Source organism: Halyomorpha halys, unplaced genomic scaffold, assembly GCF_000696795.3.
Source record: "Halyomorpha halys isolate HHAL.00 unplaced genomic scaffold, Hhal_1.1 Scaffold629.1, whole genome shotgun sequence".
Classification (NCBI taxonomy): Eukaryota; Metazoa; Arthropoda; class Insecta; order Hemiptera; family Pentatomidae; genus Halyomorpha; species Halyomorpha halys.
The window spans coordinates 582,087-602,335 of NW_027111602.1; the positions used below are offsets into that span (position 1 = coordinate 582,087).

Here is a 20,249-nt window from a genome sequence, read left to right on the forward strand (position 1 = left end):
ATATAACTCAATTCCCATTTCTTTCTCTCCAGTCAGAAAGGTAGTATAATCACGTATTTCAATCTCAAAAGAGTTCCTTATCTATTCGTATTTCGACTTGTCCAGATGCTGAAAGTAAAATGAGAATTACTTCCACAGACTGGTCAAGCAATTATTAATTAGAACTTTAATTTCTTCTGCTGGGCAAATTTTCAACTGTTGTATATCTGTTTAAATTCTGTTCAATAATTTTTTTAATTATACAGTTTATAATTTGAGTGACATAGTTTCATTTTATATTAACTTATTAATTTTTAAGTCGGTCGCGAGACCAATTTTGGTCCATCGTTGATCGCTCCATTGTCTGGGGTATAATGTACCATGGACTTTGAAGCGATTGTAGAAGACAAAATTTTGTAAAAATAGTTTAATGCATTCTGGGAATTCCTAGAACTCTGTCAGCTTGACACTGTGATCTCTGCCCATCCAGCACAACCCCTTTTGACTTCTGTGTTACACTTGTCTCCGGACGCAACAGTTACGACTCGATTCATCGAAGAACAGAGTCAGTTTGCTTGAATGTTTGGTAGTGTCATGTGGTAGCTCCTTTTCTTTCGTTTTAACAGTATTATTATTAATCAATATTATTTATACTTGGTGACCACGTTGAGTTTCATTTTTTCTTCTGTTTAAAATGCAATTACCTTTTCCTTGTTTTAAATTAAATTGCTTGTCTTACCTATATATTTACTTGATAAGTGAACATTCTCGGTAACAAATCTCTAAACTGTGATCATTACACTGAGAGAATAATATGAGACAGTATTACAAATATATTAATAATAACAATAATTCTATTATTGTAAATTATTCTAAATTAAGAAGTCAGTACTGTGAACCGTAATAAATATATTGCAACTTTAACATACTTCTTGTAAATTTGAATATATCTGTATTAGATATTAATATACTTGAATTGCTGTTCTCGATCGTAATATACAATATTATTATCATTTCTTTCAACGTAAAGGAGATAATTACCGCAGTTCAGGAGCTTTTGAATTCTCTAGGAAAATATTTAATTCAATATTTATTCTTTAAATTGTCACATTTCTTTTCGTTCCAGTATACCCATGAACATGAGTAGTAGACCGAAAAAATCCAAAACATCACTTCCATGAAGAATGGGAACTCGATTATTTTTGCACAACGGTGAATAATAAATGTTGTTTAATATTCGCTGGAATACACCTTATACTGAAACACAGTGTATAAACATAGTATGCATTTCACACCCCTTCTTTCCCCTTCTTCCCCCTTAGACTACGCCTATGACAATAAGTCGATGGCGAAACAATTTTAAGGTAAAAAGTAGAGCTTATACGTAGAAAAGTTGGCCACCCCTGATATAGACGGCCTCTTTTCATCCTTCTTTAATGATATGATATTTCTAAGCGATAGCGAAGAGGAACTGGAACTGAACTCGGCCATGAAGGAAGCTAAATAAATAAACATTTAGGTAAACCTAGTTGTTCTAACGTCATTAAATCTCCAGGGAGTATTCCTAAGGCAGACTTGATGACAAATCTTATGAACCCAAGTTTGTGTATTCGCCCTATGATAGTGTATACTAACAGTAATATAAGCTGTTTAATATGTAGTATTTATGAAATACTGAGTTTAATTGTGACATGTCGTACATCAACCAGTACTAGATTAAATGATTCCATATATAAAATATATGGACTGGTAATGTTACTTCTGTGGCATGTCAAAATTCTGTCGACCAATAGGCATCATCAAGTAGATTTGAGAACTGTTTTTATTGTTTATGAGCTAGGGACACCGACAAATAACATTCTCGCTTTTCTCTCAGTATTCCATACGTCATTTACCATGAGTTCGCAATTAATTTACAATATTATTTCTATATATGACTAGAATAAAATAATAATAAGTATATAGAAAGCTTTCTACTTACTAAATTAAAAATTTTAAAAATGACTAGTTTTCCTCAGATTCACCCTAAAACACGAACCTTTTAGGTTCGGGTTTATGTTTCAGACGAGACATATCTTCATACAGCAAATATAATAAAACATTCTGATTCCTGCATGATATTTCGGCGTTTAGCCGACCAATTTCAGAATCCCGATTTACCAATGATATTATCGATATTACCTTACTCCTCAAGGTCCCGTCTCTCTGCGTGAAAGCTTTCAAGTATTTACATTAAATTACATATAGTTCCAAATCGTCTTGGTTTCAGCATTGGATCCTCCTGAGAAAGCCTTTTTACGTTTATATTGTTCTATGGCCTCTGATATAGTTAATTTAACTTGGGAGAAAATGCATATTTCAAAACATATACTGTGAATATCTATTTATTATCTTATCCAGTCCTCCGATCTCTAATTTAACATTAACATCTTTTTGACTAAAAACTATAAAAAGTTTTTTCTGTAAGCTACCTTATTTCATAAATTCCTCGACTTTGTTTTGCTACACAATATTAAATTCAGGCAGTTGTATCGTTCCCTTCTTTAAAACACCCGTAATCTCTTTGTCTTATATCTCAACTTTGTAGGTTGATGAAAGTTTATCAGAATTGTCGTCATTTCTGCCGTCGACCATGATGTAACCACTTTTTGTGGCGAATCGAAATTGCTCTATCTTAGCTTCCGAAGGTAGTATTCTTAGACTCCTTTCGGCAAACGATTCGCGAGCGATTGTCAAAATTTATTTTCTCATAAGATATTTATTTGTTGTATACACGAGGATAAGTCAATATTTATCTACAATTTTGTTATATTTTTGTTTATGTTGGTAGCACTGTCGTTTTGCGTTGATGACTTATGCTTTGATTATTTGTTGTTTTGTTTATGCAAGTTTCAAGCTGCTAGGTTAGTTTTGTTATCGCTGTCGTGCTGTAAATCATGGCTGCTTCGATTTCTATTTGCACTAAAGAAGAGCAACGTTCAGTTATCCGTTTTTTGTGTTCGGAAGGCATATTAGAGGCCGAAATTCTTCGAAGACTTTCAGTACAGTAAGGAAACAGTGTTTTACCACAACGGACTGTCTACGAATGGATAGAAAAATTCAAAAATGGTAGCTCAAGTTTTACGCACGATGAATGAGCAGGACGGCCACAAATGAAGAAAACATTGAGCGTTCACGTGAAATGGTGCTCTTAGACAGACGAGTAACTATTGACGAGGTGGCACATCGTCTGCCGATTAGTCACGGTTCTACCTACGAATTCATCCACAACAGACTTGGGTTTCATAAAGTTTGTGAAAAATGGGTCCCAAAGCAACTCACACAGTTGCATAAACCAACGCGCTTGTACACCTGCCAAAATTTTTGGATCGCTATATCAACGAATAGGACAACTTCTTAAGCAGGGTTATTACTGGTGACGAAACAGATCTATCATTACGAGCCGGAGAGTAAACGGCTGAGTATGGAATGGAAACATCCAAATTCGCCGTGAAAGAAAAAGTTCAAGATTCAACCGTCCGCAGGAAAACTGATGCAGAATGAATGCTTACTAAAAAATTACGAATGGACTTTTCAAGTAAGAAATACGATTAGACAAGGAGACTGATTAGCTCCTTTTTATTTAATATCGTTCACCTAAGTAATGGGGAGCGATTTGAATAAGATTTAGGTGGAACTACCTACTAAGATGATCCAGATATTGGCATATGCTGAGAATGTAGTGGTCATAGAAAGATCAGTTACCAGCATGAAGCAAGAATTCATCAAGTTGAAGGTCGATGTGTTGCTCTCAAAGTGAATGAGAGAAAATATAAAATAATGATATTAATGATTAAGAAACCTGTACACCCTCATTAAAGGTTTGAAGTGGTCAATAATTTTAGCCTCTTATGATCTTTAATTCATGAAGATGTGGAAATAAGAGCAAGATTACTACTGGAAACAAAGCACACTTTGCTCTGCTCAAGCAAGTAGACTGCTGAGTAGAACCACCTAGATAATGCTATATAAGACCTGTCATAGTTAATAAATGAATAAAAATATTTAACAAATATAAATTAATTGTTGAATTTTTGTTCACAATAAACTTTTTGAATTCCTGATCCGATTTTTTTTTTTCAAACTTTTCTCTGTCATAAAAATTTTTGTTTAGGAAAAAGGAAATCATATTAGTTTTTAGCTTCGTATCAAACTGCTAAATAATATTTTTCAAGAAAATTAAAAAATTTTCACCTTGATTTTAGAGGATTTTTTTTTTCTTCTGTTGACTATTGTTCATATAATCCTTCATGACTCCTCTTAATTTTATCCAATTTCTTCATTAACTTAACCATTGAAAAGCTGATTGTCTGCTCCTTCAGTCTATATCAACTAAATTTATATTTCATATAAATTATATTCGTCATTATAAGGGCGAAGTATCGCTTTCAAATTAAGAAAAAATTCAAACGTTTTATTTTATATCTCCAGTTCTAACTTGTTTAATTAGATTCGGTTTGTGATCTTTGCACTTTATATAGCTATAAAACACGACCATGGTTTGGTGTAGATTGGTTGAGTAGTGTTGAATATTGGTTCAATTTATTTTACTAAACCATAATAATAAAGTATTTGTAAATGTTTTATTTTAACTAAATATAATAATTTATATCAAGCTAGCAAGTGTGCTCATTAAATGTATTTATATCCTCAAATATAGAAATAGCTAACCATTTCCGGGTCAGCTAGTTAATAAATATTCTTGTGTAAAACTATTTTAGACCCGTTATAACGTATGCAAGTGAGATATGAACATTCAACAAATCTGCTGCAGAAAAAATGTTCAGATTTTAAAGAAAAGTTCTTAAATGGATCCTCGGATCGTACTAGTGATGGAAAATGAGGATTAACAAAGAAATATACTTGATTTATCAGGGAGTAAAAGTGACTATTTTTAATATAAAAATACGGCATCTAAAATGATTAGGTCATTTCTTGAGGATGAACGATACAAGAGTAGCCAGAACATTATATATGTATGGTCCATATGGAGAGCGCTCAAAATGTAGACCAATAACGTGACGGAACAACGTTAGATATGACCTCTGAAAGCTAGATATTAACATAAACATAGCAGAAGATAGAATTCTGTGTAAGACTGGTTGAGCGGGGGCAGCTATAAGCGCCTATTGTGCCAATAAAAAAAGTAGAATGGTTTAAGGGTTTTCACTTTATGAGAAAATATAAAGCGCTGCTTCAACTGCACGTCGTGGAAATATTGTATTTTGTTTTTAAATTTGATTAATATTATAAAAATTCACATAACTTTCAATAAAAATCCGTATTTCAGGGTTTCTTGGGGTTAAAGTAACGAATATCAACTTTGTTCCTGCCAAAAACACAACAGTTTAATAAAAGAATATATACAGGGCTTGGTGAATGCGATCGGGAGAGATCGGGTGGTCTCGATTTTTCCGATTCAAACTCACCCTCTAATTTTTCTTTTAACTCCTTTAGTTACTCTTAAAATTCTTTAATATTTTGTATTTATCCATTTTTCATTATTGCTAACAATGAGAACTTGTTATTTATTTCAAATAAGCTCAATTAAAGGTACTTTATAGAAATATTTTTAAATTTTGTTAGACTATTTCTCTGAGGACAACACTTATCTAGTTTTAAAAATTACTTAATTTTACGTTAATTTACTGAAAATTGTTTTGCGCTGTATTTGAAAAAATAATAAAAAATGTAAAATCTATTCTCTAAAGTGGTACTTACGGTTAGTAGATTTTAACGAAAATGTTTCAGTAACATCCCTGGCATACACTTGCCCTATATATGTAATTTCAGTTTCGTGCGACTTGCTATTTTTCAGTTACGCTGTTCACACAAAGACCATTTTGTGAAACTAGGTTATTTGGAAACAGTAGTTTATTTTCGTCGAAAACTCGTATTCAAAATTTTTCATGATTGCAATACTTCTACTTACTTTATATTCCATATATTGTTAAGTGAAACAAAAATACATTGGCAAAAGTGCGGGCTCGAAGTAGAGCTGTTCTTAAGGTCCCAAGGAGAACTCAAATGTTTATCTGTTAAAAACTTTCTATTGTTTAAGTAGGAATTTATTTTTAAAATTAGGTATTTTAGAACTTATGGGTTTATATTATTAAAAAGATCATGGTACCAAATGTGATCGAAAGCCTTCTCCACATCGATCAGGACCATACTTTTGTGCTTATTAAGATGTTTAGGGTCAGAATCAAAATAATGTCAATATATTTTTACAAAGCTTTTGGTGGCTGCTTGGAAATCTACAATAATTTTTGTTTAGTTTGTTTTAAACTTTTGATATAGAATTTCTCTAAATTCTGATTTTTAGATTTTTTTGTCACTTGAAATGTGTTACACGCATCTTAGGAGTCTGTAGGATGATGTATGCAGCTATTTTTATTTATTTATTTCACATGGTATGCACACAAATTTTATATTTAATAAGATAATTTTATGAACGTGGATGTTACAAACAAAAGGAATTATTCACAATAAATGAGTGGAATCTGGATTTCGGTCCAGCTCGGACGCCACCTGTTGTGGAGGTGGGGGTACGAGCGGAGGGGTTGAAGCTTTGCCTCTGGACGCTCAGTGTTAGTCGTGCAGTGAGTGTGTAGCTTGTACCCCAACCTGGGCTATCTGCTTCTGCGAGTCCGTGGGGTATGCCTTCATTCATATATAGTACTTGAAAATTTAGTTATTAAAATTATTCATATAAAATAAAAAAAAAAAATTTTTGGAGTTTGATTCAATTAAATGGGACGAAAATGAAAAAAAAATTCAATTATGTTGAAGATTCAACCTAAGATATTAAAAAATATATTTAGTCAAATAAAAACGAATGTGCCTATAAATAATAAAATAGGAATAGTTGTAGAATTGTTTATTCATGTAACATAGAATAATAGTTTTATAATATTAAAACTTAAGTCTTATAACAAGTTGTAAGGAATTTTGAATTTTTAAAGTACAATTTATGAATATTGCTTACATTTCGTTTTAAGAATTAACATTTTATGAATTATTTAAGAAATTGTAGAACTGAATTTGTCAATACATTTGTTCAAGATCGGCTTACCCAATTACATTACAAATTATTGTGAATAAATGCATAATGATAAAAAGAATATCTTCTCTTAAATATGAGTCAGTAAAATGTTTTAATTTTGACACATTGCTATCCATAGATACATAAGCCGACGTTTCTAGAGTCATAATGTGACCACTTTCAAAAAAAATAAAAACCCACTATTTATTTTATTTTTTTAAATATCTTCGTAAAGCAATCATTATATCTGTGGGGTTGGGAAATTACAAAAAATATTCAAATTATAAATTCAGATAAATGAATCTTGATTGGTTTGTTTATTTAATATCTGATCGGCCTGGTGGGCCTTACATGGTTAATGTAAGAAATACATTAGAAATGAATCTGAAAACAAAAAGTGATGTATTTCTGGAACGACGATGGAAATATGTTTTATAAAAAAAAATTATGAATTTTTTTATCCTCCTATTCTACCTTTTGGTCTAATAATAAAACCGAATAGTTTTTAATTCATTTATGTTTATTATGGGCGTTTCGGAGATACTCCATATCTAATATCCAAACAATTAATCTCCTTTGTATAAAATTTGCCATGTTTTGGCATTTAGTTTTTTTATTGTTAATTTGTCTCACTGTTTGACCTTCACTATTTGGCAAACAAATTTTTATCCTCTTGTCCTACATTCAAGCCAAAAATGAAAACCCAATGATGTGTAATTAATTTAATTTTGTCGTGAATGTTTCGGGAAGTTCCCTCTTCAGCATCAATAAAGGCAGGATAGGAGGATTAAAAAAGAGTAATGAAAAAAGTTATTTGGAAATTAGTGAAGGTAAGACGGCGAAACGAATAAAAAAAAAATAGAATTTCTGGATTTTCTAAGAACATTGTTTATTCATGTAAAAGTTTAATCTTTGACTGAGAAGGTAACATTAAAAATTAAAAATCTCTAAATATGTGTTAATTGTTGTTGCTCATATCCACAGATATTCAGTTAAGATTAAAGTGTTAATAAGAATTGAAACACACTAAAAATTATATTGTTTTATTAATGGAATAAAATGCATTTATTATACAGAACTTAAGTTCTCTGACTTTTAAGTTTATGATGAAGTATGATAGTACTTATCTAACGTTGTATGTGTTTACCGGGAAGTTTGTGAAGTTTATAGTCATCCTATTCCATACAGTCTACACTGCCTTATCAGGAAATATATTGTGATAGTAGATCTATATTAGAAAAGGTGTATTTCAAAGTTGATTATGGTAATGTTATGTATTGTTTTTGTTTTTTCTTAGTTTTATTTTTCGTTAATCTTCGGAGGAATCAGGTAATTTTTATGATATCTTAAACAAAGAAGTTTGATTATGTATTTTGAAAACCCAAATCTATAGCATATATTTTAATTTAAAATTTTTATGTTGAAAAAAAAATTGTAGTATTATAAATGATATAAAAAATTAATGACTCTGACAATAAGTAATATAATTTAACAGTATTTGAGTAAACAAGTTTTAGTTTTACTAATTATTAATAATTAACTAATTCTTATTTTAATTGTTGAACATTAATACGACATAATCATTATATTACAAAAAAAATATGACATTTTTATGTTAACTTTGAATGCAAAATTAGATGATATTTAGTGCTTTTTGAGGAGTAAGCTGTCTAGCACCTTTTTTGAAACCTATATCACATATCAAAGTATAATTAATACTTTTTTTTATTATAATTACAAAATGATTTAATGTATCAACACTATTCTTATTCTGAGCGACCCCTAGAGTTTTTTATTCATTATTCTATTCTGGTAAAAGGGGTCCAATTTTTCATAACTCTTCCACAGTAGAGTTTACTTTCAGGACCTAAATGGATTCTTAATCTGTCTAATGGGAATAATGAAAATTTAATTTTATAACGAACCTTTTTGATGTTAAAACTGCCCTGTCTAATGATATTAATTTTAGGATAGCCTTTATTAAATTTTATCACCCCTGTTCTCATGAAGTCAGTTTTCCTCTTTCCGTCTATCCGTTCATAAAATTTGAGTACGTTTGAGTTTATAACATTTTAAGAAAGAAGGGACTAAAAATAATAAAGCTTAGGGAACACAACAGGTTACCAATATATACAACAGTGGTCCCCTCCATTGAACCCTTTCATAACCCAGATCTTCTGAAACATCTATGTCAAAATACTGGCATATAAGTCTGAACCTATCATTGGACCCTTTCCTTTATTTAGTGTTTTGTTCATCTAGCTGACACATCTTTCTTAGGCCCAAATATTTTATATAATACTAAGGGTCGTAATATTTTTCTTTCGGAAAGAAAAGTAGAAAATATATTAACTACTCTTTTATGTTCATATCTTGAAGTTTTTTAAATAAAAGTATGGACTGAATAATTTTACAAAAGAAAAATATTAGATGTCTTTTATTTAATTATTCCCTCTTGATTTAATTTAATGTTCTGTTGAATGTAAACTTTTTCCGTCATGTACCTAACTCATCTAACTATTCGCTTTTTCTTTTTATACTTACACAACACCTGTGCAAAATTTGAAGGAAATATGTGATGGCAAGATTGAGATCATGGTTAAAATAACGTGGAATCACCCATTCCTAAATTAATGAGTTGTTGATAGTTGACCGTAGATTACTGAATGGAGAAGATGGTCAACAAACAAATATTTATTTATGCCGACGTTTCGGCCTGAGTTTCAGGTCTTCATCAGGGCTATTGAAAGAACAAAAGAGATAACAACCATCATTTAGAGAAACATAAATTTGAAAAGGAATAGCATACCAACAAATTTGGAATCAGACAAAATATTGAATTGAATAAAACAAAATAATTGATTGATAACCTTGGAATTAGACAGTAGCATATTGATAACAGTGAAGGATAAAATATTATATTATGTAGGTATGAAGATATGTATAATATAAGATATGTAAGTAGTGTCTAAAAAACTGAAAAACAAATTTGAATCTACAAATTAAACAATATGACAAATTTGTATTGGGGTTGGGACCGATTGGGGACCACTGCTCTTGATAGAGGTTGGAATTTATTTTAGGACTTAAATTTTATATTCTAGGCTTAACTTCCTTTATTTTTTCAACCGAAGGAAAGACCGCTTATTGTTGAGGAGTTGAAATTCATTCCGAGGGTCTGCCATAAAATAGAAGTCAACCTCCCGAGGCCATCCACGGGCCAAGCACTCTTTCTTTATCTATCTATGTTTTTAATTTTATTGGTTCCGCTTTTGTCAATTTTTTTTAGTATGCCTCCTACTTTTCTGGTATTAAAGGTGGTAGCTTTGCCATCTGACTTTCCAAGACTAAAGCATCAGCCCAGCTTCGAGCATTTTACCACTTAAAGCTAATTAATCAAAAGATCTTAAATTTTGAAGTCTTCAATACTCACTTTTATGTCACAAACGAAATATATATTCAAATTGTTAATATTCAATAGAGGTAACCAGGGGCAAGCGGCAGGGTCGCCGTCAGTTGCACCTCCCCTCCCCCCAACTCCGGGTTCTGGATAAAACAATAATCTCTGTCAATATTTCAGGTCTCAATTTTTTTAACGATATTAATGTATGGATTAAGGTTTTATGAAAGCAGTCCTTAATTTTACATACTAAATACTCAAGTATAGTGCTTATAAGCTATTATCAACTATTTTCCATTTATAACAAAAATTAATCAAAATATGATTTTCTTACCTTCCGTTCTCAATTTGAATAATGGAGACTTAAGTTCAATATTTTTGCTAAGCTAGACTATAATCAACACCATTTTCCTTATTCTACCTTGAAAATCTAAAGAACGTGTCATATTAATAAATTAGGCTATAATATCAGAGTTGATACGTGCGTGATACTATGCATTGTATACAGAAATGATATATTTATTTCTATATACTTTTTTGTCCTCGAAATTATGTTTTATTTGTCCTCCTCTGACGACGGACCTGGCTTATAACTCCTCTCTATGTTTTCGTTTTAGTGGAAGAAAAAATATAAGAGCTAAATAATTTAAGAGAAGTAAATAATTTATTAATACATAAAATTATAAAATCTTTTTTATGATTTGGGTGGCCTTTTGAGTATATTTAACAGTGTCAAAAATCAAATTTGAGTGTTAAAAATATAAATAAATTGTACATTCCAATAAGGACAGGACTGCTCTCCTTAAAAAAATAAAATTGACACCCTTGCACATCCATATAAACCTATGAGACTTCTAGCGTTGCATAACCATCCATTCCGAATAATGGAAACGTATTTTAATATAATTCCGTGACCTTCCTACATAAGAAATATATTAAAGTATAACCTAGAGCCAGTTTATTTAACAACGGTATTTTCGTATAAAAAACCAACTGTTTGGCTGGCGAAATTCTTTTCAATATTCTTAAAGCCCTTGACTTTGAGTTTTAACCTTTGTAATATTTTATGCACCTTATCTTATTCAGGGTTAAGAGTAAAACGGAATTTTTATGCGCTTGCTAAAAACTATTTTCCCAGCGTTTCTCTATTCAGTTAAGAGCATTTAATATTTAAATTGATTCTTACCCAGTCAATTACAGTCGGTGACCATTCATTTTTTATTTTATTTCTTTAGATGGTGGTATAATTTATTTCTGAGTTATAAGAGTTTGGCTGGAAATCGATTATAAATACTTGTACATTTAATACAAAGGCTGGTAAAGAGATTCGTTTCTTAGAACTCCATCTTGAGCAGATCCCACAACCTACTTTAAAATGCCCTTCAGGGAAAGAAAAAAGGACATTTATGCATCACTAACACTACAGACACACATAACATCCATTGAATAATGGTGTCAAAACTGGAGAATCAAAATAAATCCCACCAGATCACCTTTACTCTCCGTTATAAACTTCTACTCTCCTGTCCTACAGTATCCTTTCTAAATACTCCACTGTCGCCTGTTTAACAGATTCGATACTTAGGACTCCATCTTGACAAGAGACTTGGAATCCCCATACAAGACTGAAACGACAAGAAACTGCTCGTAAATTTCGATTGCTACAACACTTACTTAACAAACGCTCTGAACTTCCCATTCACTACAAAAAATTATTGATTGGAGAAGATGGTCGGAGGTGCGGTCAGCAAAGAAACAACATAAATAAACAAAAAATATTTATCTACAATCAGTAATCTACGGTCAACTATATACAGCTCATTACAAAAATGATAATATACTATGATAAACAGACCACTTTGGACATACGAAATTGAGCTTTGGGGGTTCAAATTCATCCCGTATCCAATCCTTACAACCCAAAATCCTCCGTAAAATCCTCGATGCTCCTTATTAAGTCACAAATGAACTCATCCACAAAGACCTTAACATCCCTTTCGTTGCAGACTTGGCTAAATAGATGTGCATCTTTTCATTCCAAACTCAACGTCTCGTCGATATATACTTTTCCAAGAAAATCACATTTTCCCTCTGTAACATGTCGCCATTTTTGGAATCTGCCATGAATTTCCTATAATATAGCAACAAGTTTGTTGGTGAATTTCGTATCTTTGGGCTGTCATTAAGTTTAAAAAAATATGAATAACTTATGATGAAAGAAATGAATATTTCTTTACATTTTTGTAATAATTTATAACTCGCATTAAGGACGAATCAAAGAACTTGAGCTTATTTTTTTTTAAGATTCTCAATTGTAATTATGGATTTTCGTTAGGTATTTCAGGGTGGAATTTACACTTTTTTTTTTTTTAAATGATCCATACATATTTTTAAATAGATGCCGCATCTGGCTCGTCCACTAGTTTTTTGGAGGATTTATAAAAACATGAGACGGTACACGAACAAAAGGACAAAACTCGGAAGCACATAGATTAGAATGAATAATGCTTCCTTAAATAATTTCATTGTTAATGGACATCCCATAACAAACAATGGCAACAAACAACTGGTGTAATGGATCATTGTTTTTTGTTCATTATTTCCCCATCAACACTTCTAAACATGAAAATGAACTTTAATCTAGACTCATTTCAAAAAGAACGCACCAACATTAACACAAAACCTTTGTTTTTTTTTATTACCGTTAGCTTTGTATCTTCGTAAACAAACTTAAGTATTTATTAAGTATCTCTAAAATTATCTGTTGCAAATATTACAAAACTAATTTACATTACTTGTAAATTCTTGAGTTATTCTGTATTTGTTTTATTTTTCCTTCATATTTTAACCCCGATACACCACACTCTTGCATTAATAATTAGTTGGAATTTTATTTTAGATCTAAATTTACCCTCATAAATATTTTATTACACCTATTTGACACATCCTCATGCATATTTGATTAATTAATAAATGATTAAAATTTAATTAAATTGCAATAATTAATTATATGATTAATTGAAATGATAAGCCCACCCTAAACTGTTGACCTTCCCAATCTGGCTGCAATGGCGGGTAAGTGGATGAACCGCTCTTCTATTGAGTACCTAAGGACGTTGAACCCTATGACGACAAGATTAGAAACTATACAATAAAACAGAAGTATTAAAAAAAACACGTTCTTGTTTAGATAAATAGTTTAATAAAGTTTTTCAAACAAAATCACTCCTATGATGCTCTTATAATGGAAACCTGACTGTCTAATGCTGGTTAGGATAGGTTGATTACCTCTAGGATGATCTTTCTGTATATCTGAGTCCAGGCGGAGGGTGAAAAAAAAGTTTCAATCAGTATAAGGTCTATTGCAATTAAAGGTCCGATATAAATATCAATAAACTAACTTATTTTGATATGAAGATCCTCATTGTGTTGAATGTGCTCTTCGTATAGATCTATATTTATATATGCATACATGCTGTTCAGAATTGCTATAAATCACTGAATCGCTCTTTTGGACCTGACAACCGGAATTGTAGTGCATAAATTATTGTAGATAGATACAGTGACGCTCAATACAGTGGCACTGTACAGCTTTTCTATGTAATATAGTGGCTCAGAACTCTGGGATGGCTTTTGTACGCCTGTATTGTCGGTGAATACATTTCGAAGGTACACACATTCTTATGTTAATATTTTGTTAATTTACTTCAACGTTTCGAGTTTTCAGCGTATTAGAATTCTTTAAACTTTTGCAAGGCTAATAGATGATAGTAACAAGTTAAAAAATTTATATATTAATTGTCGATTTTTTTTTAATAATTATTCTTATATTTTTATATAATTATTACGGCATATATTATGTAACAAAACAGTACGGCATTCTTTCTGGAATATTAAAAACATTTATTTTACTGGAAATAAAAACAAAAAATAAATAAAATGGTTCCCGCGACCTGACTGATTTATAGATAACCTATAAATCAATATTTATAGGTCCACAATATTTTATACTGGTAATAAAATATTGAGGACTCCTGAAGAAAATAGGAACTCAAAAACTAGTGATTGTTGATGCAGAACAATTTCGTTACACCCTGTGGTTAAAGAAAATATTGTACAAGAAAATTGTCGTGCGCGAAACCGGTATAAATAACTCTGTACCGCTACAATGCATGAAGGATCAGGGATGAAGTATTTTGTAAGGAAGTATGTTATTATCCCAACGGTCATGCAAGGTGGTGATTTGGTAAGAATTACACCAGATCTTTCCCAAATTAAGGGTACCCACATTATAAGGTTGGATGGACCCCGGAGGGCTTCCGAACACACAGGGTTGACTCATGGCTACAGTAACATAATAAATAATTGTCTGTCACAGTTGGATTCGAATTGTTTGGAATTTTCCAAATTCAGTTAGTTACTGCTAGTGTCTTATCACTGAGCCACGCCGCTCCCCGATGCTGCTATATATAACATTGTATTTAACAGATCACATGTTACATTGTTAAAAATAAAAGGTGGAAAAACTTTTTAATGAAAAAATCTCTACATTGTATTTAGGGTTGTATGAACGAATGTGAGAACAAAGTGAATGCATATTTTATTACCTAATTGTTTCTGTTAAACGCGGGTATGAACTTTCTTTAATTATTTCCATGAATTAAATATGTACTTCGGCTTTGTTTCAAATTTTAATAAATTTTACTATATAATATATTCAATATACTTAATTTCATAGAGCGGAATAGAATAATATTATTCTACTATCATGAACAATTTTTATTAATTTATTTTATTTAATTGAAATTGTTTTTTTTTCACAAAATATGTGAAAGCTGGGTTGCTTAGTAAGGTCCTGTATTACTAATTCCAGGGACTCGGGTTCGAATCCAGATAATTATGTCTGCTGTTACTGTAGCCGTGAGTCAACCCTATGGGTTAGAGGGACCTCCGGGGTCTTTCCAGCCTCATAAACTGGATAGCATTGATTTGGGAAAAATCTAGTGGTTGAACTTGATCATAAACTAACTTTTTAACTTTAACCATTGTTCGAACTGTTGTACTTCCTTACAAATTACTGAACCCTTGACCATTCATGGGTTGTGGTGGTACAGAGTTTCATTTTCATTTTCACAAAGTGAATAGTTGGATGACAGATACTCAACGAATATACCACGTGAAGTGAGTTGTAGGATGCCCGATACTCACAACAGTTATTGGATTTCTCGAAAATATTCGGAATGTTCGGCAACCAATTTAAATCAATTAATGTTTTACAATATTTTAGATTTGATTTTAACAGTATAATTTCCTTTATTTATAATCTTAACACTTTCTTGAGACTGGTTAATATTGTTTAAATAAATAAAATTTTATCCATTTTAGTCTCAAAACATTCTATTTATAAGTTCGACGTTTAGGCCAATTCGGCCATCCTTGGGGACAATCTTAATACAATTTTAAAACTAAATTTTTTTCAAAAAACAACTTCATGCAGGCTATTCTGCCCAAGTCAATTGTTGTGATAAATTTTTAACAAAGGTAATTGTGATAAATAATTTTTATTTTTATTTTAATGTGAAAATTGACTGATTAGGGTAATTTGTTGGATTGACCTGGGCAGAATAGCCTGTATGAAATTCTTTTTTAAATTATATAGTTCTAAAATTGTATTAAGATTGTCCCTAAGGATGGCCAAATTGACCGAAACGTCGGGTTTATATCTAGAATAAAAATATTTTGAGACTAAAATGTATAAATTTTTATTTATTTAAACAAAAAGTATAATGTCCTTTACTAGAAATTCATTTTTATTATTTTTTTTATGAGTACATAAATTAATTCAGGTTTATTATAAAAATTCTCATTTATCTTTTTTATATGAATGAATTTTATATGATATTATATGAAATTAATAAAATTGAATTAATTAAAGTTTTACAACCTTTTCGATTTAATTTTAACAGTACACGTTCCTTAAAGAAATTTAATGTCTATTTAATTTAATTTAAAAGTCCCTTTTTAGTTATTTTTTTATTAAATTCCCCATATCTTTTCAACGAAATTGAAAAAATTAAATTGATCAAAGTATTGGGATTTTCTCAATTTAATTTCAACAATTTCTTAAACAAATTTTGATTCATTTTTTTATGAATAAAAAAAGTAGTTCAGGTACTTTATTAAAAATCAGGTATATTATTAAAATGAAAACATTTTATTTCATTTTCCACAAATCATTATGTATTGAACTAAAATATTTCAAGGTTGATATTTTACAATTTAGAAAAACTGAAATAATTTAAAACCAAATAGTGAATTATAATCTAAACCTGACCTACGTCAAACTTCAAGGACTCTCTGGCTTTTCCGTCACCAAAACATCTAAAATTTTATTTTTACAATGTAATAAATGTTTATATATGCCATCCAAGAGTTTTATTATTTTTAGTTACAACATTCTTGACAAAATGGATTCTCGTATTCATAGATAGTTTAATTATAGTTTTATTGTTGTTATATATTGACTCAGTTAAGTGTAACACCTAACTATCTAAAAAAATAATAAAAACAAAATATAAAATATTTGTGACACTGAGCGTTTGTCTATTTGTTTAATTATTGGGGCGTTGTGTAGGCTGCATATTATATGGCTTCTAAGTAAAACTATAAAATTATTTCTAAAAATAAAATTAATGATTCAGTGTATATATAAATACACAGTGTAAAACACTATTAAAAACAAAACTGAAACTGTTATGTTGGCTATTTGAAAAAGGTAACGAATGATGGAATAATAATAATAATAATATAAATTGTTAAAATACAACAAACGAATGAAATAATATAAATGAAATACACGTTATGAAGTGAATAATAATGATAATGATTTACAACTTATAAATTGATAATACTTAAATTTATGAAGTCCTTAAAACATGTGAGAAGTATGGTAATAAACTTAATGAAAGTAAATAAGTGTTATACAAAAAATAAATGTGAACAGGAAGTTGAGCCGTTTTTTTGTTCTTTTATAATTTTCAAATTTCTATAATACAGACATATCCTGGGCATTATATAATTGAGGCGAATCAAACAATTTTCAGAGGAATATAGTTTTTACTTTTTCTGGTCTGGAAAATTCTTTTTTTAATGAAAAACCGATAATATGTTTTTGGTAACCTGGAATATTCCTGATTGTGTTTCATATATAGTTAAATTAACTAGTATAAGCAACTGTTCCTGTTAAAAAATGTGGAATTAAAAAAAAAAAATCAAAAATATTCGTTTTGTGGAATTCCACCTTTTTACAGAACACCGACGATAAATATTTTATTCCCTGAAAAACTCGCTGGTTTTTATAAAAATTAGAAATACTTTTCTATATTACTTTTAATTATTTTTCATGTGAATTTTATCTCTCGTAACCTAAAGTGCTTTTATTTATTTTTAGTCAAAGAAAAAAAGATTAAATAAATTTAATTACTGGAAGATTCTTTAAATTCACAATATTATATGGCAATATAGATAAAAGGAGTAAGTAAGAAACATTAGGTAGTTTCTTTGGGAATCAAAATCCTGTATTGTTTAAATAATATACCAACATTTTTTTTTGTGGTCATGGAAATCACCTGTCGAATTTAACTATTACTCTGATCAAGTCAACCAATTTTTTTTTTAATTAGATGAACCTGAGAACGGAATAAGAATGTCTTTGTTACTCGTTATTTGATGGTGATAGTTACCTGATTCACCTCGTTCATCGTCAACTCGTAAAACCTACTCATGAATATTTTTAAGTTGCCCGAAGACTGCGAAAAAATAATTACGAAGCGTTAAGTTTGGGACATAAACCGATTTTTGCTATTGATTTAAAAAAAATCATTAAAAAATATTGGTGATCTCATCTATTCTCAGTTTGAGAGGGTACATCAAGTGCGAACTATTCCTAGGTTAAACACAATACATTCCGTATTGGTCAAGGCCATAGCTAGGCGGTAGCAATATAGGCAGGTACAAAGATGGCACAAATTAACCATGAAAAATCCCTCTTTGTTTAGACTGGTGCAATTTATCAAACAATATCTTTAGGTTTAGCTTTATTTCGATAAGAGCAATGTTTTAATTTTAAACCAAAAAGCAATTTTACATAAATTCAAACAAAATTGTTCAGACCATCAATATTTGAGGGTACAGATTTTTTCAAACTCGCCAAGGGGTCAGAAAGTGCAGCTTTGGAACTGTGCCACAGCTCAAGATAAGAACCTAGTATTCTTATCATTAATTAAAGTTTGGTTAGTAAATTATAGGAAACCAAGACAACAAATTGAGAAAGTTTCATTCCACATTTCTAATTTCTGAACCTAATTCTTCTTCTAGTGTTAATTCATTTTAGTGATCAGAATGAAATTAACGACATTTGTCATAGTTTGGTATATTACCGCTATCACTTTAAGCATGTCGTTTAGTGTATTGCTGTTTGGATAAAACGAAAGAGATAAGAAATCGAACACCATTATTCGTAAGAAAGTAAAGGTAAAAGGAAAGGGGAGATGAGAAGAATGTAAATAGGCTGAAGGAGTTCTTTAGCTTCCATGCCAGAACCCAGCAGAGTGCTTTCTGCGAATTGCGATAGGAAAGCTAATATTTCCGTGTTGTTAGCTACAGCAACCATTGTTCCAACTGCTTCAGGAGGGAGGGTACAAGCGACAGAAGTTTGAAAATGCAGTTTTTTACGTGAGTTTTTGTCAGAAATTATAAGAGATAAATACAAAGTGTTGTTTACGTTCTATTCCTCTAGGGTATCTCAAAAGTTTTCCAAATGAAAATAATTTACGAGAATTTGTTTTTAAATTTTAATAATTATTGACAATAACATATATCTTCTTTTATACGTGATTTCTGTCATACTTTTGAAAACAAAAATGTATTGGTTCTGTTAAAATTTGAGTTTGTCAATTTGTGAACTAAAAGTTTCCTTTGGAAAATTAGTTGGAGGAAATACTGTTACAGTGATCAATGTTATAAACACAGCACATTAATCGAGGGATTGTTAATTTCAACTCGAAGTAGGATCATAAGGGAAAGTTGAGTGATACGCACACACACAGCACGAGATTTTTTTTTTTAACACTAAATATGCAATAGCTAAATATACTAAAATAAATAAGTCTCCTTCGTTTTATATGATAAAAATATTCACCAATGTTTGGGTATTTAATTTAAATTAAATCATTTAAATAGCTATGAGCTCAATTAGTACTGTCTATTGAACCATTTCATACCACCGCACGTGGGGGTGTGGTGCTGGTGTGAATGTCTGGAACAATGGCTTTGTGAGAGACTGTAATGAGCCCAGGAATATAGCTAGAAAGCTCGTATAATTATACTGCATAGAATATTATATTAATAAATAATATTTATAACAACTAAATGTTATATAGCAAATTATATGTAGATAAGTATTGTGCATATAATTTAAAAAAAAAAAAGCTTTGTAAGGAAGTACTATTTTAGACCTACGGTTGGTACCAGGTGCTTAAATCAGAATCACGCTCCATACTCAGATTTTTCTCCAATGAAGTGTACCCCCTTTATGAGGCTGGGCAGATTCTGGAGGGCTCCCGAACCCTCAGGGTTGACTCTCGGCTAAAGTAACAGAATAAATTATTACTGAGCTACTCCACTCTCTATTATATTTGTTTATGAATACATAATCATCATAATATAACACATTAAGGAACAAATTTGGTTCTGTGCATCTCTATCTATAATCAAATTAGGGTTCAT

The 20,249-nt window shown here is 30.5% G+C and overlaps 1 protein-coding gene across 1 annotated transcript in view; it reads left to right on the forward strand.

The window, feature by feature from the left end:
- The first annotated feature begins 6,608 nt into the window (after window positions 1-6,608).
- The window catches only part of LOC106684928 (pyrokinin-1 receptor), a 252,524-nt gene continuing 238,883 nt past the window's right edge, over window positions 6,609-20,249 (forward strand). The window contains exon 1 of the mRNA XM_014427306.2: window positions 6,609-6,675. The gene's annotated coding sequence lies outside the window, so the exon portion shown is untranslated. The remainder of the gene's footprint in view (window positions 6,676-20,249) is intronic.